This window comes from Diabrotica virgifera, chromosome 2 (genome assembly GCF_917563875.1).
Source record: "Diabrotica virgifera virgifera chromosome 2, PGI_DIABVI_V3a".
Lineage (NCBI taxonomy): Eukaryota > Metazoa > Arthropoda > Insecta > Coleoptera > Chrysomelidae > Diabrotica > Diabrotica virgifera.
This window is the reverse complement of record NC_065444.1, coordinates 224,703,944-224,727,752: the sequence shown is the minus strand read 5'-3', so window position 1 is coordinate 224,727,752 and position 23,809 is coordinate 224,703,944. Positions and strand designations below refer to the sequence as shown.

General features: G+C 33.3%; 1 protein-coding gene across 4 annotated transcripts in view; it reads right to left on the bottom strand.

The window, feature by feature from the left end:
- Positions 1-23,809, bottom strand: part of LOC114330018 (intersectin-1-like) — a 205,185-nt gene that overhangs the window by 46,420 nt on the left and 134,956 nt on the right. The window lies entirely within an intron of this gene.

The following is a 23,809-nucleotide window of genomic DNA, read 5'->3' as shown; positions in this document are numbered from 1 at the left end:
TGAGTATTATAAAAAAAAATTATAAAATAAAGAATATTGAATTAACCTGTTAAAGGTGTTACATAGGTATTGCGGGTAAAAAAAGTGACTTTTTAAAAAAATTATATCTCTAAAACTAAAAATTATTTTTATTTATAATTGGAACATGTAAAAGTATAGTACTTAAGGTACTCTCAAAACAATTTTCAGCCAAAAATATTTATTTTTGTAGAGTTGACTGCAATTTTTCGACAACAGCCTTTTTTGCGGTGGGCCAGTCTCATCTGAAATCAAAAAGTTTCTTGTAGTTTATACCTCTGGCTAGTGAATGAACGAAGGAATTTTTATTAGGTGAAGTTGTTTTTGTTTTATAAAAAAAAACTACTTTAAAAATGGTCATTTTTGAAAAAAATAAGAAAAATTTGAATCGAAAATGTGTAAAACTTATGTAAAATCTTCAAATTTCATTTTTTTTTTAATTCCTTCGTTCATTCACTAGCCAGAGGTATAAACTACAAGAAACTTTTTGATTTTTTGATTTCAGATGAGACTAGACTTAGTTATGCTACCCACCGCAAAAAGGCTGTTGTCGAAAAATTGCAGTCAACTCTACAAAAATGAATATTTTTGGCTGAAATTTTTTTTGAGAGTACCTTAAGTACTATACTTTTACATGTTCCAATTATAAATAAAAATATATTTTAATTTTCGAGATATAATTTTTTTAAAAAGTCACTTTTTTTACCCACAAGACCTATGTAACCCCTTAATACTTGCAAAATAATTACAATCACAAGACTCATATTTTCAATCAGTGTCACAGGCAATTATTAGAAAACATCTCAGAGCTCTTACTCTCAGTTCTAATCTAAGTTCTGTATTATTGCAGAGAATTCTTTTCATTTTTACAAACCCATTTCTTGCTATTTCTATTCTGATTCTTTCTATTGGTACATTTCACAAATGTATGTTTGAATATTTATTTTCACAGAAACTATTTGTTTTGTTTAGTAGTAGTGGACAGCACTTGTTTAATGTCAAGTTGGTTAAAAATGGAAACGTTTGTCCGATGAGCTGTCCAAGGTATGCGCAGTCTTCTCCAACATCACATCTCAAAGGCATCAATTTTCTGCCATTCTGGTGCGCGAACAGTCCAAGTTTCTATCTCGCATAAAATATTGAAAATACACGTCTTTCCAAACTGTAAACAGGTAACTCATTGCATATTTTGCCATACTAATACGTCACCGAACTTCTGCTTCGCAGTTGCCATCGTTAGTTGTACACCTGAATAGTGTTGCATATGTCTAAAATCACCATGTTGCAATGTCATATATCACCATTATTTCCGTCTTGTCTTTATTAATTTTAAGACTAACTGTAACTCTTCCCCACTCAACTCTTCGCATGAGATCTAGCATTTCTTGTTCATTTGTGCATAAGTTCAGTGTCTTCAGCACATCTTAAATTGGAGATTTTTCTACAAGCCACCGTTTTCACCATAAATATTGTGGTGATATTAGTCAGGTGACAAAATGCATTCTTGTCTAACCTCCCCCTCTAAATTGGCTTGAGAATTTCTGATCTATACTAAATTTACAATCAAGATGCAGTAGAAATAAACAAACCAAGACACGTTAAATGCTACTAGGAGCACTCCCGAATCATAATTTACAATGTATACAGGGTGATTGATTAGTAGGGTAAAGCTCAATAGCTCCGCTATAGTAATAGATAGCAATAAAAGTTAATAACAAAAATTTTAGCCACCTTTGAGCTTCACATTACAAAATTAGTTAGAATGTTACAGGGTGTTCGATAACACAGTGGCAGACCAAACTTATGTTTCTTTAAATGGAACACCCTATATTTTATTTTAAATTCGAAATCCTGTTAACTTCTCCATCACAAAAATATAAAGGTTTGTTATGTTATACTGGGTATTTACAAAGTTATAACCAATTTTATATGAAAATCGTAACAAGTTCAACTCCCTGTATAAATAAAAATAAGCAAAGCAACAATGGTTTATTAATGCCATATTTTTTAACGTATTGTCAAAATTTTCAAGAATGGTCGATATTGCTAATTTTTATTATTTTCTCAGTAATTTTAAATGGACCACCCTGTATTTTATATCACTATTGAAAAGTACCATTACCGTACTTTAATTTTTAGATAACATTCCCATTTTCATTTTTCAATGGACCAGTAGCGTGGCCACCCAAATTACCAGAATTTAATAAACTGGACTGATTTTTTTGGGGGTACGTTAATAATGAAGTTTATAAAATACCTCCAACAACAAGAGATTAGATGAAAAATAGAATACAAAGTGTATTTCGATGTGTTAATTTACAAATGCTCCGTAGAGTAAGTAGCTCATTCAATGATCGTTTTTAGGCGTACATAAATGTGTTAGGAGATAATTTTGAACACCTTATGTAATTAAGATATTTTATTAAAAGTAGCTTCTAATTTTTGCAAACATGTTTTTTTGCAAAATGTATTACTGATAAATTATATTTCGTTCTTTATTTGTTACACTGTTACATTTACATACAAAAGTAGTGTTTAATTGTCTTCACAAAATATTGTATTTTGTGTTTGTGTGTTTTTTTTGTAAAATTTATTACTAATTTTCTTTGTTTATTTGTTGCATTTACATAAAAAGATAGTTTTTAATTGTTTCAAAAATGTTGCATGTAGTGGTTGTGTTTTTGTTTGTAAAATGTATTACTAATAAATTATTTTTATTTCTTTATTTGCTACAGTGTTACATTGATTACCGGATTGATAATCGGTAATCTTCAATTGTCAATTCAGTCATGGCTTACTTAAAATTTAGATAAATTTAAACACCTAAAATAATTTGCTCTGAAAAATGAAAATATCTCGAAAACTAATACATTTGAGCATAGGGAATGTTATATAAAAATTAAAGTACGTTAATGTTACTTTTCAATAATGATATAAAATACAGGGTGTTCCATTTAACATTACTGAGAAAATAATGTACTTGCGTTTTGACTCACCCTGTATTTGATATAAAGAAAATTAGCAATATCAATAATTTTTAAAAATTTTGACAATAAATAAAAAAATATGGCATTAATAAACCATTGCTCTTGTGATTATTTTTATTTATACAGGGAGTTGAACTTGTTACGATTTTCATACAAAATTGGTTATAACTTTCTAAATACCCTGTATAACATTACAATCCTTTATATTTTTGTGATGGAGAAGTTAACAGGATTTCGAATATAAAATAAAATATAGGGTGCTCCATTTAAAAAAACATAAGTTAGGTCTGCCACTGTGTTATCGAACACCCTGTAACATTCTAACTAATTTTGTAATGTGAAGCTCAAAGGTGGCTAAAATTTTTGTTATTAACTTTTATTGCTATCTATTACTACAGCGGAGCTATTGAGCTTTACCCTACTAATCAATCACCCTGTATACATTGTAAATCCCAAATCATGATTTCCAAAGTTTATACTTTGTAAATTATGATTCGGGAGTGCTCCTAGTAGCAATTAACGTGTCTTGGTTTGTTTATGTCTACTACATCTTGAATGTAAATTTAATATAGTCGTACATTGGACTGATACAGATTTTCACCAGGTGTGTCGGTGCATCCATCTTTAGTAAAACGGAACCAACATGTAACCAAATTACACAAAGGAATGCCGTAGTCAAGTTCTCTCGACTTTTACAAACCCCGCTTGTATCTGCGGTATTTGATAATGTACCTAGGTAAGTTTTTAATCTGCTTTTGATGATATGCAACAAGATTTTACTGGCATGTGTTATTAGTGACTGTTCAATCACAAATTAATCCATTAATTTGTAATCTCACATTAATCGTTTAGTTTGTGGAAATCGATGTCGCCTAGTCTTTTGCAGTCTCGATTATTTTGTCTTTAAAATAGATCCAAGTGTTCTCAGGATCACTATCTATGAGGGTAATTCGTAAAAAAAAAGTTCCCTATGGCAGTGAGAAAGACTACGACGTGCTGGGAGAAATCTGGCAACACTGCCTTATACATCAACTCTCCCTCTTACCCACCTCACCAGTTCCGCCTCGCTGCATTGCTCAGTGTCGGCCTAGGAGCCTTCAAAGATGGAGATCCCGGCCGTTGTTATCGTTAATGTGAAATTTATGCTGTGATGCGGTTTTTAAATGCAAAATGGATTTCACCTATTGACATTCATTGTCAGTTAAACGAAGTTTATGGGTAAAAGTGCATATGTTTGCAACATGTTCGCAAATGGTGTAGAGAATTCAGTGAAGACCGAACGGAAATTCACGACCTTCCGCTACGATTTTCACTGAATTCTCTACACCATTTGCGAACATGTTAAACAGATATGCACTTTTACCCAAAAACTTCGATTAACTGACGATGAATGTCAATAGGTGAAATCCATTTTGCATTTAAAAAACGTGTCACAACATGAATTTCACATTGGCGATAACAACGATGGGGAACTCCATCTTCGAAGGCTGCTAGGCTGACACTGGGCAACGCAGCGACGCGAAAGTGGTGGGTTAAAAGAGAGGGAGAGTTTATGTGTAAGGCAGTGTTGCCAGATTTCTCCCAGCACGTCGTAGTCTTTCTCACTGCCATAGGGAACCTTTTTTTACGGATGACCCTCGTACTTTATCTAAAGAAAAATTTTCTTCTGTTGGAATTCATTTATTTTTGGGGAGTTTAGGGACAGGATTCTCTTAAATAATTTAAATCGAAAGACGTTTAAAACTACGAGTAGATGGTCACTTTCACAATCTGCGCCATTGTATGTTTTAACAGTTGAAGGTCGAACTGGGTATGCTCGGTACTTATTTGTGTTGCTAGTAAATACTGCTTCTTGAAAATTGCTAAACGCTTCTTGCACCGTTAGGAAAGCACATTTTTTTAAAACCAAACCTCCACTTGGATTACTTTCGTGAGTATCCAAAGAGAAATAATAAATAAAACAGTGAAAATAGTCAATGTTTTAATGCAATATAATGATAAGTGATGAGTATTTTTAACAAATTTTGAAATAGCTAACAGTTTACGATAACATTTTTACGTAGCTAAATCGACAGAGACTTGCAAAATAAATATATAATTTGTTTATTCGATACACGATATATTCAATGTACTTTTTAACAATCAATTTAGAATATAACTGTAAATCTTTGTATATAGAAAATGAAAAAAAGGAGATTAACAATATAATAATTTAGGGGGTGAATTAAAATATTGGACTTTTCTATAAATAAAAAGGATAAAATATTCTTTAAATGTTTAAAAAATATATGTACAAGTTGTGTTTTGTGATTTTTTTTAGGGAGAGCAGTCTTTAAAATGTTTTGACGAAAAATAAGTCGTTAGTTTATTAGCGGATACTAAGTAAATGGGTACCGTTAAAATACCTAATGGATATGTAATAGTTCTGGCTCCCGCGTACCAAAAAAAAAGTTTATTAGTAGCAAGCTGAAAATTTGTTCGTAGCTTAACGGTGTCGAGTCGGACAAATTTTGATGTATGGGAATACTGGAACAGGGAAGCTTTAATTGTGGAACGTGATAAATATGTCATCCTGACAAGTTTATGATTGTGAAAACTAGCAGGTTGCTTTTAAGTTTATTCAATAACCAACATATAATATATGAAAAAATGTTTGTCCGACAAAAATGTTGGGCATTTTAATAAGTCCGACACGTAGAACATGTCAAATGACAGGAATAATGTTGGTGATAACTAGCAGTCTGATTTTTTGCATGAGAGTTTAATGAGAGTAAAAAAATCAATTGGAAGTCATGTCCGACAAAATACATGGGACGTTTTAGTACTCCGACGTTCGAAACTGTCTATATTTTAGAGGTTTCGAACGTCGGAACTTCCAATTGATTTATTTACCCTTTCATTAAACTCTCATGTAAAATCCAGACTGATAGTTATCATCAACATAATTCCTGTCATTTGGCATGTTCTACGTGCCGGACCTGTTAAAATACCCAATATTTTTGTCGGACAAACATTTTTTCATAAATTCTATATAACTTTTGCTGTTGAATTAACTTAAAAACAACTTGCTAGTTTTCACAATCATAAACTTGCAAGGATACCACAATGTACCACAATTAAAGCTTTTTCTGTTCCAGTGTTCCCTTACATCAAAGTTTGCCCGAATCGACACCGTTAAGCCATGAATAAATTTTCAGCTTGCTATTAATAAACTTTTTTTTTGGTACGCGGGATACAGGACTATAATGTTTTAATGTTTGTAGTCCATATTGCCTTTACTATAAGGTTTACATCTACTTGCATTGACTAATTAGTAAAGTAAAGTTTGTGCACCTTCCGGGTAAGGTTTTTTTGTTATAGCTTTCACTCGCACAAGCGACCCTAACATAACATCTACCACTTACGTAGCCCGAACCGACGGCTTTACGTACCCTACAAAGCACGATGACGGCTCGTATAAATTTTAGAAATGAAAATGTTGTCGATGCCGAGGATCGAACTAGTGCGTGCCGATTTAGAATGTCACGACTAGTTAGTTTGTCACAATAACTGATACGAACATTGAAGTTTTATGAACACCTCAGTAATGAGTTAAAAACCGTTACTGTTATTCTTATTTAAGTTTTAATAAAACCTTAATACTTTCTTGAAAACACATATACAATTCAATCCCAATATCAGACCGACAAACCCAGGAATAAAAAAAGTTTCTTCTTATACAATTCAAGATATGCAAGTTTCCATATTGTGTCGTTGAAGTCGTGAATTAAGAGTATAAGAGTACAACTACAACAAACGTACAGATAAAAGTTAGTTTTGTCTCCAGCCTGATTCAAGAATATTGTAAACCTGGAGCCTGGAGATGATCTGGTCGACTAGACTGACTACAAAACTCACGACAGGTACAGAATAACCGTCAACATGGAGGTCTACAAGTTATGATGTCTTTTTAACTGGAATGACCAAAATATTGTGTCATTTTTAATGTTGTCGAGATCCTTTTTGATCGTGTCCAAAAATTCGAAAGACTTGTTTTCAAATTTTTATTTTGATTCAATAAAAAACATATCAAAGCATATGTTAGGCAAGCAATGGAGAGATGATACTCTCTTCGAAAAAAGAAAAAGAAATGGTCAATAAAATCTATATATCAATATAGTATAAAAAATGACGGATATATGAGGATGCAAAAAACCTACATATTCCAATGATATATCATGTAAAAAGTTGCTACAACCTCGTCAGACCAAAGTATTTTCAAACCTGTGCTGAACATTTGTACGGTGTCGAAGAGTCAATACATTCGACAAGAGTCGAATAATTTTGACTAAATTTCATTTTACTAAATTTTGTAAAATATCCAGTAGAGCAGTGTAATTCTTACCTAAATATTCTTTGCTTTCTCAGTTTACCACTGTATTGCGAATTTTCTGTAGAAAATATCGTTATGGAACTTGTCCGAAAAACCTTTTAAAGGTTTTACCGAACTACCGCCAATATCCCGTTACGAGAGTTATGATTATTTACACCACTTAGAAACGATAGCTAAAGGTACCTACTTCTTTCCCTTAAATATTATGTGTAAATCGCCCACCTTTTCAATTCTTTTAGTGTTTGTTTCGCAAGCAAGATGTGAACGACGATTCTATGTGTGTTCTAGACCCCTGTTAGGGTAAATCTTTTTTTGTGCCTTTTGTTTCTTTACTTTGGTACCTCTTGTTTCGCCGCAGTTTTATTTTGCATTTTCTTGTCCAATTAGGTCCCAGTTCATCCTAAGACGAAAACCACTTTTATCCTAGTTTGGGGGCCATCTTGATCCTAGTATGGGGGCCATCTTGATCCTAGTTTGGAGGCCCCTCGCATCCTAGTAGTTATGCAAGGTTATATTTTATCCAAGATTTCACTGATTCCAAAGCTCACCATGCGGGTTTAATCTGATTATAACAGATTATTTAAATTATTGTGAGTACATTCTTATATTCTAGGCCAAGTCAAGTGATGTTACTTTCACCTTAAGAAAGTTTATTTACCTAATAATTTAGTTACGTTATAGAATTTAATTTTTAAATTCTTTCTTCTAAATAGTACATATTTCATTATTATTATTACTTGATGTTAATTAATATTTTTGTGCAGTCTCTATTCTAAACATGTTAAAATCGAAATGGATTAACTGAACAATAAATTTTGTGTTCTTTGTATGGGTTTTACTAAATTTTCTCATCTGATTGAATGTTTTTTTTATATTTCCAACACACAGTAAATCCGTTGCTAAGAGAACTTAGTTTTTTTAAATGACTCCTTAGTAATTTTGTCTACTATGTATGGCACATTGTAAAGCATATTAAGCGGGATCAATATTAGTAGTGCAGATCCAAAGCTTACCGACAGAACAGTATCTCAAAATATCACGTATTAGACGTGGGACCTGCAAAACCTAGCATATATAATAATTTTCTATCATGTACAGAAATTATCATGCTTTCACAACATATTTAAAACCAATATTGGTAATGTGGATTCAATGACTAATGCACGTGACCGAAGAAAACAAATAACTACCATCCATTTTTCAAATATTTCATACTATTTTTCAATACTTTTTTCTACTGCCCCTTCACTGCTCTTTTTCTTGAAAGTAAGTTGTTAGTATATTGCTTCGATCTTTGAGTACAATGCTGAAAAAATCTTTTTGATTAATTCTTTAGTCCCGCAACAACTTCACACTTTTTTATCTTCTTCTTTGATTACCGTGCCCAAATTTTTTCCGTGACAATCCGCCGATATTTTTCTCGATCCTGCGCGGCATGTAACAGTTCATCTGCTGATAAGCCGACATTGACGAAGGTTTAGGAGCTATGAATATTTCCTCCTCCCCGTTCTTATACTGCTTTGTAGTCGTATCGTAAATAATAACTAAGTATAACTACAAAATAACTGGCAAAAACGATGAATACAATACAATGTAAGCAAAATACAAAATACATGTTGAACTATCTAGAAATTATTAGACTCAAATTTAAAGCCTGCTCCCTATATATTTAAGTTAATTAAAATCAACTAAAGCCATACTTTACTCCACCCTAAATAAATATATGCAGCATACCGTTCAGTAGGGTGGTCAAAATAGTGAAAAATAAAAAAAAGAAGGAAATATATTACTATAAACATCTTACCGTAAATATGGACATTTGTACCCACCCTACCAAACTATTGCTGAAAAATTATATAACAATAAATTTATACAGTTTAAACTTAAAAATAATATGAGCATAATAAATCACAATATAATAATTAAAATTAATGGAGAATACATCACCTTCACGTGATCAGATTTCTATACAGGTTGGAATAACCAAAATTAAGAAAAATAAATTTCTGTACATAATACACAATTCTTTATACTGTAGAAGACGTTCAGGTGGTTCGATATCAGATTTAAATACAATTAAGACGTCCATCCTGTATATATAAATCCATATATAATGTGTATTTCAAATTCGTCAAGCCAAGTGAACATTAATTTAGATATACTTGCAAATATACCAACTTTAAACACCTCACAATCCTAATAAAAGTTCCTTCGGAATTTCTTCATACCATTCTCTACCATACACAACTTTCGCTCCAATTATCATGTTAACCATACGAGCAAAGTCGATAAAAAGTTAGGCTCGATGCAAATCTGCGTGTTTTCAAGCTCCTTGCACGTTACGAGCAAGCTGCGTGCGACCGTTGGCGGTTCAGCAGTTAATTCAATAAAATTGTGTTTTATTTTGGACTGCCGAATATGAGGTTTGCGGACAAAATTTCGTGACGGAAAATTGAAAAATTGAGGAAAAGCGAAAAATTTCTGCTTTTTCCGGCAAGCAATCTCGAAAACTATTAACTTTTAGTAAATGGTCTGTTAACAAAATTTAAAGTACTTAAAATTCTCTACAAATATCACCATTTACTTTTTTTTAGACGTACCGTTCGGTCTAAAGTGCAAGTTGAAAATTGCCAATTTGTAAGGGTCTCTGCAAAATCCACTTTTTACATTCCAAAACTTTATTTTTTATTAGAATGCTGTTATTTGATAAATTTACATCCTCAAACTAGTGGAGGATGCTGATATTCTAATTATAATAACAGCTCTTGACATGGCACCGTCAAAAAAACAGTGACAGTGGTGGGGGAAGATATCGACCTTCTGGTCATTTTAATTGGCCTGTGTAGTCCTAACACAAAAAATCTATTTTTTCTGAAACTAGGAAAAGGAAAGGTTTCGCAAAGCTTCTACAACCTTCATCAGGCTGCTGAAAAAATCCTAATGGACCATATCTTATTCTTACATGTGATGAGTGGTTGTGATACTACTTCTGCGTTGTTTAATCAGGGGAAACTGAAATTCTTTAATGTCTTGCAGAAGAACACAGACTTGCAACCAACCATTGATGCTTTTAAAGACCCTAATGCATATCAGGGTGAGGTGGCCACAGCAGGAAACATGTTTCTCGTGGCTCTATATGGAAGAAACAAAGAAACCAGTCTGAACATTGCCTCATTACCCCCTACCGAATCTGCTGCACGAGAACATTCACTTAGAGTTTACTATCAGGTGCAGCAATGATTATCTTTATGTCAAGCCACAACTGACGAGCAACAAAAAGATCCAAGTGAGTGGGGTTGGAAAAAAACTACTAGTGGTCTCGTGCCAGTGCCAACCACTTTGGACCCTGCACCAAACTCACTACTACGGTATATTTTTTGTAAATGTAAAAAGGGCTGCCAACGCAATTGTGGTTGCAGGAAAACGAGCCTCCATTGCTGCCAAATTTGCACATCATGCGAAGGACTGTGTGACAACTTAAACCCAGAAAGATAGCTCTGATATAGACGTAGAAGAGATTGAAGAAAGAGACAGAGGTATGTAGAATCTCACAAGTTATTTCGTAATCATTCAGTATCACTACCTCTTTTATTATCCAGGAGAACGAACCCTGACGCTGACGATGGAGCAATCAGATCCTGAGCCAGGATATGATGCCATCTAAGAACCTCAGCACAATGCTGAAAGTCTGTTTAATCTCACAATCTATTTTGCAATCATCATCTCTCCTTTAGAACTGACACCATCTCTTTTATTTTCCAGAACAAGCAGAATATTTTCCAGACTCATCGCCACCGGAGAACCACAGCCAGAACCTTCTAAAAGACTACGGCTCATATAATTTTATATTATACAACATTTTGTATTTTAATTTGTAATATTAATATCTACGATATTTTAAGTTTTATTTTATTAGAGTCCCGATAACAAAAGTTAACCATTTTAAATGCCTAGAATGTTGGATAAACGAGATACTAAATCCGGATGAAGAAATGAAAACTCGTATAGAAATTGCAAGAGGACCATTTATGAAACTTAGATCTATTCTGAGAAACTCTCAGCTGTATTTACAACTAAGGAATCAAGTTCCTAAAATGTTATGTGTATCCTGTTTTACTATTTGAATGTGAAATCTGGATCATGAAGGTTTACATGATGAACAAATTAGAATCCCTCGAGATGTGGTCGTATCGTAGAATGCTCAGAATATCTTGCGTTCAACGCATTTCAAGTCTTAAACAGAGTAGGCATTTAATACACAACGGAAGATGACGGAAAAAGAGGAATTGGTAGGAAGAAATTAATATTCATGGCTCCGAAACCTTCGTCAATGGACTGGCTTATCAGCAGATCAACTATTTCATGCCGCGCAAGATCGAGAACAATATGGGCAAATTGTCATGGAAGCTACCTACGCCTAAAATTTGGGCACGGTACTTAAAGAAGAAGAAGAGTCCTACCTTTAGTGATACTGCTTATACAATTTCGACCTTTTTTTCTTTTTAATTATTTGTGCCGGAAACTAGGAGAAATTTATCAAATGACAGCATTCTAATAAAAACTTAAGTTTTGGAATGTAAAAAGTGGGTTTTGCAGAGACCGTTAAAAATTGGCAATTTTCAACTTGCACTTTAGACCAAACGGTTCGTCTGAGAAAAAAAGTGAATAGTGATATTTGTAGAGAATTTTAGGTACTTTAATTTATGTTAACAGACCATTTACTGAGAGTTAATAGTTTTCGAGATTTAAGCAAAAAAAAGCGAGAAGAAGTAAAATTTTTCGCTTTTTTTGCGATTTACTCAATGTTCCGTCACGAAATTTTGTCCGCAAAAACTACCCCAAAACTTTTCCACTAGGGAGCTCGTGGAGTACAAATTGACTGAATTAAGTACGTGAGTTGAATTTATTCGCCAGTTTCTGCTACGCCGCCACGTGCACGTGCACGCAGCTTGAAAACAAGTCAGGCGGTTTGGCGGGCTGTGCTGGGCATGGATTTCAACGTAGATACAGAGCTGTTTATTTCTGGTGTGTATTGACCCCGAGAACCCGTTCAAATGTGTGGAAACTTAGCTTGAAAACAAGCAGCTAGCTCGCAGCGTGCACGCAACATGAAAACACGCAAATGTGCATCGAACCTAATATAGTAGCGTCTGCAATATAACACAAAAACTCAAAATAACACATAAAATAACTATAAAGAAGCTTGAACTAAGATGGATCCCATATAAACCGGATATTTGCAGAAAGTGGGAACACATTATATTCGCTTTTGCCACCACTATTAGCATGTTTAAACAAAGAATAAACACGTTCATTAAATTTGTATAGTTTTTTTGAGATTTTAAACAAGCGTATGACTCTGTACACAGGGATACTGTGGAAGATAATGGTGGAAATGGGAGTACCCAGAAAGCTAGTATATCCAAGACACAAATAAACGTACATTTGTATGCCAAGGGACAAATAATAGAGCAGGTAACGTTCATAAAATATTTGGGAGCAAATGGCAATCGCCAGTGTAACCAAAAAAAAAAAGAAATCCTATCAAGAATCGAACAATCGAGGAAAAGAGACCTTTTAGTCTGGAGTTCAGAATTTGAATGATCAAATGTTTGTGTTTTCTGTCTTGATATACTAGACAAAGCGAAAATGACGGGTTCGTTGGAAAAAATATTCCCATGAGATTTTTTTGCATAATCATATCCGTGAGACACCCCAGAATAAGGTTCAAGAAGTAGCCCACGCGAAAAGTAGTCCAAATTTTTTATTTTTTTAAACGAATTGCAAAAATCAATATTTTCGGTCCGGACAATTTTTTTGTTTTTTTTTTTGACCATTCTGGACAAAAAATGCCTCATGTAATTTTTCTCTGAAGTTGATCGTTTTCGAGTTATAGGCAATTTCAAATTTGAAAAAGGCGAAAATGGCCATTTTAAGACTTATAACTCGATTAAAAATTATTGTTATGTAAGTCAGAAAGTGACTAATTGAAAGTTTAAAGCCTCCCCTACATGATCCTGAAGAAATTTGTGTCATTAATTTATTAGTAAGCTGTTATTTTTAATTATTAACAATGAGCGGTAAGATCGTATTGAGGCGGCTGTAAATGTGAGTGCGAGTAAGATGCACGATTGGACTGCCGGAATGGCATCTCTTTCGCACTCACCATTGACGGCCGCCTAATACGTGCATGGCGCTCATTATTATTACTTAAAAATAACAGCTTAGTAATAAAATAATGACAAAAATTTCTTCAGGATCTTGTAGAGGGGACTTTAAACTTTAATTTAGTTACTTTCTGACTTTAATAATAATAACTTTTAACTAAGTTATTAAGCCTTGAAAATCGCCATCTTTCGTTTTTTTTTCAATTTTAAATTGCGTATAACTCGAAAACGATCAACTTAAAGGGTCGTTTAAACACAGCGATAAATCAAACAACTTATCAAGGTCAATCGAGTTGTTGCAACTTATCATTGTGTGTAAACGGTGTATCGCACAACTTATCAAAGTTGGAGTTGGGTTGAAGGTGGTATCGCATTGAATCGCAGCGTCTAAACAGCGTTTCAACTTGTCATCACAACTAGTTGCTGTGACTTATCGTTGTGTTTAAACGACGCTTTAGAGAAAAATTATAAGAGACCTTTTTTGTCCAGAATGGTCCAAAAAACCTAATAAAAAATTGACCGGGCCGAAAATACCGATTTTTTTGCATTTTGATTAAAAAAAATTGTTTAAAAAAATTTGGACCACTTTTCGTGTACGAGACTCCTTGAACCTTATTCTGGGGTGTCTCACGAATGTGATTATGCAAAAAAATCTCATGGGAATATTTTTTCCAACGAACCCGCCGTTTTCGCCTTGTCTATATGAAAATTGGACAATGGACTCTGAAACAGAAAAGAGAATAGATGCCTTTGAGATGTATATATACAGACGGATGCTGAGAATTACATGGGCACAAAAAGTTTCTAACAATGAGGTACTTCGGCGCATCAACAAACAAAAAGAATTACTAAGAATAATCCAAGAAAGAAAAATGCAATACTTGGGCCATGTGTTGACAGGGGAAAGATATGAACTACTTGAAGAAGGACCTGAGAAGATGGTTTGACCGCTCATCCGCAGAAATTTTTCGTGCAGCAGTTTCCAAAGCTACAGTTGCCATTTGGATCGCCAACCTTCGAGAGGAAACGGCGCAATAAGAAGAAAGAATGCTAGTAGGATTAACCAGGCTGTGTGTGCAGAATTCATGTGCACTTATCAAAATTGGCAGTAGTACATCAAACAAGTTTTAAATCGAAACAAGTCGATCTACTTTTTCCTTTGCTATTCAACTTCGCTTTAGAGCACGCAATTAGGAAAGCACCACCAGAATTAACAAATGGCTTCGCTTCCCAGGGAACGAAGGTACTATTAGCTTTTGCTGACGATGTCGACACTTTTGCACAATCCACCAGAGGTACCCTCACAAATGGATACATCGTGGGAAACTAACTTTGACGTCCACAACTTATTCATAGATTTCAAACAGGCCTACGACTGAATTAATAGACACAAGTTATATCAAATATTGGATAGCTTTAACATGTCCCAAAAATACATCCAACTGGTAAAAAAACAACAACGAACTTGTCAACAGCAACTGTCAGAATACAAAATGAGCTCACTGAGAACTTTTCAATAGTCAAAGGATTAAAGCAAGAAGACGGGCTGGCACCGACATTATTCAACCTATCTCTGGAATATGTGACAAGACAGTTGAATATAGGGATTCTAACAAATAAATTAATACAGATTGCCGCCTATGCCGAAGACATCAGCATTACGTCTCACAGAACGAAAGAGGGCAGAAATAGATTTACAATTAAGAACAGGGACAAAAGAGAATGGACTAGAAATAGATATTAAAAAGACAAAAAACACAAGCCAGAGGTAGGGAAACAGACGCATAGTTGAATTAGGGGACGATATTAGATAGGAAAGAAATTAGGACTGTGAGGTTTACTTATTTTAATCTAACGGAAGTCATTAGAGTTTTTATTTTTCTTGGTGTCAACAAATATTTTTTTTGCGTTTTTGCTTGGTACATTTTACCAATTATATTTTAAATATTAAAAGCGGCGGTTGAGCTCATTTTAATACAGCTTTATTGTATCCACTAACATTGCTTTTGAACTATGTATTTAAACGTTGGTTTTAAATAATTTTCGTCAAAATAATATAAGTTACTAATTAGTAAATATAATATAATTTTTCTTTTTTTTTGACATTTATTTATGACATATATACTTACGTACTTAATCCTCTACATTAGTAACCAAAAATAACATTAGAGCAGATAAAAGGGCTATTTGTTATATGTATTATCTTAAACATTAAAAACCCGAATCAACGATTAGAAAAAAATATATCAAAACAAAAAAGTTTACAAAGAAACATTAAGAAAGCAGCCACATAAATAGAAAGAATAAGAAAAAAAAAGTAGTTCTGGCTAATTAAACATTACATTTATGTTCAAGAAATGTCCTCTTTAAATTTGTTGATTAGTTCTGCATCTAAAGTCATTAAGAGAGAGTCATTAATATTCAGTTCAGCGGGGTACTAGTGATCGAAATGTGTACTTAAATAAACAAGGGATCATTCCATAAAACAGGTAGATCCCTTGTTGATAGAATTTCACACCTTGAAGAATAGACCCCGGTGAGCTAAATATTAATGACTCTCTTAGTTTGCTTGCAGAACTTTACTGTGATTTGTTGTGATGTTGATGTAAATCTTTACTGTAAAGACCAAATTATAATATTTGAAATTGTCGTTGATTATTGAAATATAATCGGAATAGGAATAAATAGGTAATATTTATGCAGTAATATTGGAGCAGAAAGGCGAAAAGGAAATCCGTCACTTCAGACATTCAGTCCAGTACCACTTTGAAGTTAGACTATGCTATGACGTCAGCTGTCATTGCATCTACCAAATTGTCCTCGACTACGCAAATAACGACCACACGGATTACGTGAGGTGTAACGGACTTACAGTTACAACGCCCAAATGACAGTTGAGCGTGTAGACCAACTATAATATACATTTATGATATTCAACTTCAAAAACTACAGAAAATCAAAGAATGTACCTATGTGGCAGTAATAATAACGGGTTGACGGTTTAATTTTTAACGGTTTTATAGCGTACCAGTAATATCTTCAAGGTCATAGTGGTATGTTTGAAGTCATTTATTGTTAATATCAGGTTTTCATCATAAATTTAGTGGTTTTGGTCATACTAATCTAGTAGATATCTATATTTTGGTCACTTCTAATACCAAAAACTTAATCTATTAAATAAAGATACTACTAAAAACTTAAAAAGATATAGATCATAATATACCAGAGAATGAAATTGAGGGTGAGTAATAAAAGAATAAATATATAAAATATTTCATAAATTTGCCGATAAATCAAACTGTAAAGAGTGACTATCACAAGAAAAATCGGGATTCGATACCTTAAATATCGAATTATGTAAAAAATATGTCCAAGAGCACCAAGTCAAGATGAATAAAATTAATGCCTTGGATAAAATCGGAGTAAATAATAAAAGGCTAAATCGCAGCACTGGCCCATGCTATCTTGTATTTCATCATCGCTCTAGCGATGTTAAAAGTATTATTATATATGTGTCATAAATAAACGTTTTTAGTGTATTAACATTCAAAATTCCTTTTATAGAAACACGTTAGGTTCGTAATAATCTCTTCAAATTAAAATTAGACATAAGGTGACCCATATAGAATGAATAATATAAAGTTGTATATTTTTAAAAGGAATTCTATTAGTTTGAGTTTAAAATCTCCTGGAAAAATATATTGTGACTTTTTCAAAATATGTTCCAATATGGAGAAATTTTTATTTTCTAAAAGAAAGAAAGTCTCACAAATTGAATGTATTAGAAAAGAAGCAGGAACACATCGAGAACGGATTTGAAGAAAAAAAGATAACATGCCTAGCTCTCGTCGACCTAAGCGCTGCGTATGATACCGTCAACTACAGAAACCTGCTGCTGAAAGTCTACGCCTTAAGGATTACCAACTCATCAAAATAGTGGAATCACTACTGCAAAATAGACGATTCTACGTGAGTCTCGAGGAGAAAAAAGTCGCTGGCAAACCTAAACAAACAGCTTGGCTCAGGGTAGCGTACTAGCACCCTAAATTTAGCAATAGTAAATGGAACGCCAAACCCACAGTACTAAGATCAGCAGCACAGGCGCTATGGTTCTCAACAGAGGAATACGCATGCCCGGTATGGAAGAGATCTGCGCACGCAAAGAAAGTAAACGTCAGTCTGAACGAAACTTGCAGACTCATTACCGGCTGTATGAGACCATCATCCCCTCTGGATAAACTGTATAAAGGTCTCTCAGATTCTGACTCTCGTATAACGGTCCACGAATTCATCGAAAACTGTGCGGAGTCGGCTTCCCTTATTGAATTTCTCCAGAAGTTTCTATCTTGCGTCATATCAACATAAATCCCCTTTATCGTGACGGTATTCTTGTGGTTCCGTTTCCGTTACATGGTGTGATGCCACTCACTTTATCTTCCTGCATGTCATTCTGAGCCTCACGAAAGTTCGGAACAAAGATAGACTGACTCTCTGCACAGCCTTGGCTTTCTTTATAGTTTCTTTATTTCTCCATTTTATGGTTAAATGGGTTGCAAGATAAGCTCTTGCGAGCAGGCCTTCTTTGGTCTTCTCCTACTCCTTCCAGGAATCCACAATTCAGCAAATTTTCGTATTGGATGATTAACGTCTCGACTTTAAACATGACCAAACCATCTTGCCTATGCACATTAAACATCGTTTAAAAACCGGCAGAGTACCGACCAAGTCAAACCTTAATAAATGGGGTAAACTGAACGAGAATGACGACAAGTGTGACTGTGGAGCAATACTGAACATAAAACATCGTAGATGTACTCTCGCTGCCTTATGAGTAGACAACCAACAAGCATTTGACACAGCCAATACTGAGCTCAGAAACTATCATTTTCCGAAGAGTAAAAAGTAAAAGTACGTTGCAATATGGAAAAGACTATTTACAGCTGATATGGCAATTACAGAGGACACCATCAATAATGCTTCATTTACAGACGATGTAACTGCATGATTTATTAACAAAATTTCAGCAAATGCGTCCTAAATTCTTCATTTGAACTCTCTACCAGAATAGTACGGGTATCGGAGGGCTTAAATATTTAATAACTTTTATGGTATATTATCCATAACAGATAGATATCCAGAAGTGATATTTCGTAAGTTCATAATTTATATAAAATACAGAGTTTTCAGTTTAAAAAATATACAACTTTATATTTTTTTTCAAATTTTATTTATTTGTATCATATCAATTTTAATTTGTAGCCACTACCATCCTACTTATTTCCACTGAAGGTGTTTTTAATAACCCTAGTGGTTTGATGCAGAATGTGTTGGTTCATAGCACTATTGCTTTTAAACGAGATTCTTATTTAGCGCCATATTATTTATTTTAATTAATTTCATCAATTCAACAAAAGCTCTTTCCGATTAAGGTAAAGATAAGCTACTCTCTTGTTAGTAAGACACCTACATTCAATCTACATTGATTCTTCTTAAGTATATCATCTTACTATGAAATTATACCATAATATGGTAAGTTTTACATATCGAATGCTACTTTAAGGCATATTAAAATGGGCACAATCACATATGTGTAGAGATAGTCCTAGCCTTAAGAAAACACATACATTCTGAATAATAATATTAACAACGGATATTATGCTAAAAATCCTAATGATTCTATTTGTTAAACTATTCAGCTTCGAATGGTAGGATGGGTGCAATGTTCCTAAAAATAAAACAAAAAGGGAGAAATGTTAATTAGAGACATCTAGGAAAAGTAAATAAAACTATGAGTAATGACTTGATTTGTAGAAGTAAAAGCCAGAGCGTTAGAGTTTGTTTATTAACTACTACCTAAATAGATAATTAAATATAATTGATTTTTTATAACGATTACTCTTAGACCAGTAAGGATCTGTTTTTAGGTGGATGTGAGAGGTGGCATTCAGATTTTTGCGGATAAAGTTAGGTGATAACTTCGTTAATAATAATTGATTTATGCTCCTTCTCAAATGTGCCCGGAACATTATTCAAAAAATTTCCTTTTTATTCTACTTTTTTTTGCTTATAACTTTAAAACGATTCATTTTGGAACAAAGTCGTATAGGAATAAAGCAAAGATAATTAAATTTTCTATCAGATGCGATTGGTTAAAAATGTCTTCTTTATCACTCTAAAAATGTCTATCAAATAGCAATAAATATAAAATAAGGGGGCAAAACAAGCCTGTCCTTATTCAATGATTTTCCATCACTTAGGTTACACTTGGAACCTTCCTAATTCGCTTAGAAAATTTTTGTAATGTGCTAAAACCGTACACCAAATTTCATTAACATTGACTTACTAGATTTTGAATAATAATTTTGCAATCTAAACTTTTTTAAAAAATTAAAAATTTTTAAAATCTTGCACAACAAAAACTAGAACATACAAAGATTTGTCAATTTGTTTACATATAAAGAAGCACTCCACCTATCTAATGCACTTTATAGAATTGAAATCGGATTGTTTAAGCAGCCTCAGCAATGTTTTAAAGTTATAAACAATTTTTTGGCTTATAAACAAATTAGTTCTGTGGCCAGGAGGGGGTGCTACGGGCTCCTTTATTTAGATGGACTTACCCAAGATATTATGTATTTTTTGACCCGTAGAACACGATTTTTTTGGGTAACAGTGGATCCGGATGTCGATAAGATTGTTATAAACAAAGAACTTGAGGAATTACATAACATTGATTTTTCGCAAAATAAAACATTTTTTTGTATTTCTTGGGTAATTCTAAGCAAAAAATGTTCTACAAGTTCTTTCGTAGCATGCATAGTTTTCGAGATAAACGCAGTGGAACTTTAAAAAATTCGAAAAATTGCAATTTTTGAACGCGAATAACTTTTGATTAAAAAATAAAATAGCAATTCTGCTGACAGCATTTGAAAGTTTAAGTCAAATTATACCGGTTTTAATTACTCGCATTGCTAAAAATTAATCTTTTTATTATTAAACAAAGTTATTTGTTTATAAGCCAAAAAATTGTTTATAAGTTTAAAACATTGCTGAGGCCCCTTAAATAATCCGATTTTAATTCTGTAAAGTGTATTAGATAGGTAGAGCACCTCTTTATATGTAAAAAAATTAGACAACTTCTAAATGGTCTACTTTTTGTTCAGAAAGATTTTAAAAAATTTAAACTTTTTTAAAAACATTTAGATTGCAAATTTATTTCGATTTTAATGAAATTTGGTACACGGTTTAAGTATGTTACAAAGAATTTCCTAAGCGAATTACTAAGGTTCTAAGTGCCACCAAAGTGGTTAAAAACATTGAATAACAACAGGCGTATTTTGCCCCCTTATTTTGTATTTATTGCGATATTGCAGAAAAGGTAATACGTTATGACATTTTTGACCAGTCGTATATCATACAAAATTCAATTATCTTTATTTTATTTCTCTACGACTTTGTTCCAAAACGAATCGTTTTAAAGTTATAAGCAAAGAAAGCAGAAAAAAATCGACGTTTTTCGAAATTTTTAAATATTTTAATTTTTTTATTAAGGTTCCGGGCATATTTGAGAAGGAGCATAAGTCAATTATTATTACTGAAGGTGTCACCTAACTTTATCTGCAAAAATCCGAATGCCACCTTTCACATCCAAAAATAGACGTTTTTTCACAGATACTTACTGGTCTATCTCTACAACCTGCTTATTGGAACCGTGCAAGTTCGGAAAAGCGACACCTGGTTTCATAGATCGGCAAAATTTTTCGCACTTTTAATTATATTGGCCAATCATATTGGTCCTGGTTACTGGACAATTGTCAAGGACACAGCCCAAAAAAATTATAAGAAGAAAAAGTAATATTAAGATTATGTTATTAAAAGGTAAACAATTGTATGTAGTAAATAAAATTATTAAAATGCACTACTACAAGAAAAATACAATTATGTAATTAAAACTTTTACATAATAATTGCATATCATATCAATATTGTGGAGCAACATATAATTTTTCTTCTTCATCAACAGTAGATATGAAATATACGTAAATCTACTAAAACTTACCCTGGAACTGATATCGGTTCGGATCATAATCCAGTAGTATCTGTGTTAGAAGCTAGACCAAAGAAAATGAGAAAAACCATCATCCCAACGTTAGACTTAAGTCAGCTTAAAAGTGAACACCGACGACAAACAGTGCGCGAAGAAATCAACACCGACCTCAGTGTAGCAGAAAACCAAATCCGCAGAAGAGACAACATAGATGAAAAACTGAAGTATATAAACACTATAATAAGAACTACGGGAAAGAAACACCCAACCAAATCTCCAAAGAAACATAAGGTGTGGATGACACCAGACATACTAGAACTAATGGATGAAAGACGCAAATTGAAGAATAATTCAGAAAAATACAGAGAGGTTGATAAGAACATAAAGCAAATAATAAAGAAGGCCAAAGAATCATGGATTAAAGAACAATGTGTAGAAATGGAAGACTATGAAAGAAAGTATGACACATTCAATATACATAAAAAAGTAAAAGAACTTACAGGAACCCAAAGAAGACATCAAATAAGTTTGCTTAAGGACAAAGACGGAAATATTATTGTAGACTTACCAGAAAAAATTAATAGATGGAGTGAATACATAAGAGAATTGTTTGAGGACAACAGAAATAACATTGACAAGGTAAATGGTGAAACGGGACCTGAAATCCTAAAATGTGAAGTAGAAATGGCACTTAGAAATTCCAAAACTGGAAAGGCAAATGAACCCGATGAGGTTCCTACTGAATTACTAAAGCTCTTGAATGATGAATCAATAGGTATAATATTGCACTTATTTAACACAGTATACAATACTGGTATTATACCTCAAGAGTGGCTGCTGTCTACATTCGTTACACTGCCAAAGAAATCCAATGCAAAAGAATGTTCAGAACATCGAACAATATCTTTAATGAGCCATCTACTAAAGATATTTCTAAAAATCATCCACAACCGAGTTTATCAAAAGTTGGAGTCAGATATTAGTAATACACAGATGGGGTTCAGAAAAGGACTAAATACTCGAGAAGCTCTCTTCGGTTTGAATGTTCTTACACAAAGATGCCTAGACGTTAATCAAGAAGTACATGCATGTTTTATCGATTTTGAAAAAGCGTTTGACAGAGTACGCCACGATAGGCTAAGAGACATTCTTGAAAGAAAAGACATAGATAATAAAGATCTGCGAATAATTCTCAACTTATATTGGAATCAGAAAGCTAACATCAAAATAGAAAACGAGATATCAAAAGCAATAGAAATACGTAGAGGAGTAAGACAGGGATGCATTTTGTCACCACTGCTATTTAATGTATATAGTGAAAGCATCTGCCAGGAAGCCCTTTTGCAAGCAAATGAAGGAATCTTAATCAATGGAGAGGTTGTAAATAATATTCGATACGCAGACGACACCGTACTAGTTGCAAGAACAGTAGAAGAATTACAACGATTACTTACAAACATAAATATTGCTTGCAACAATTATGGCATAAACATTAATATCAAAAAAACCAAGTATATGGTCTTCAGTAAAATCATGACACAACCAGCACATATTAGTATAAACGGCATTCAAATTGAAAAAGTATCAAGTTATAAATACTTGGGAACTTTAATAAACGAAACTGGAGACCAAAACAATGAAATAAAAAGACGTATCGAAATTGCCAGGGCCACCTTCATAAAGATGAAAAAATTCTTCTGCAACAGAGATATAAGCATCCCTCTACGATTAAGAATGCTAAATGGCTACGTATTTAACACGCTATTATACGGTGTAGAGGCCTGGACTCTCAAACAGAACAACATAAAAAATATTGAAAGTTTCGAGATGTGGTGCTACCGTCGAATGCTGAAGATAAGTTGGGTTGAAAGAATCACAAATCTTGAAGTAATACGAAGGATAGGAAGAGACCCAGAAATTTTATTAACGATAAAACGAAGAAAACTCGAGTATTTGGGTCACCTGATGAGAGGTCATAAATACGCATTACTTCAAAATATAATGCAAGGAAAAATAGAAGGAAAACGGAATCCAGGCCGTAGAAGAATGTCGTGGATGCGGAATTTGAGAGAGTGGTTTGGCTGGACCACTAATGAACTTTTTAGATCAGCTGTAAACAAAGTCAGGGTAGTCTTGATGATTTCCAATCTCCGATAGGAGTGGCACAAGAAGAAGATACGTAAATTTGACAATTTCAATTGACAATGAATTATTTAAGA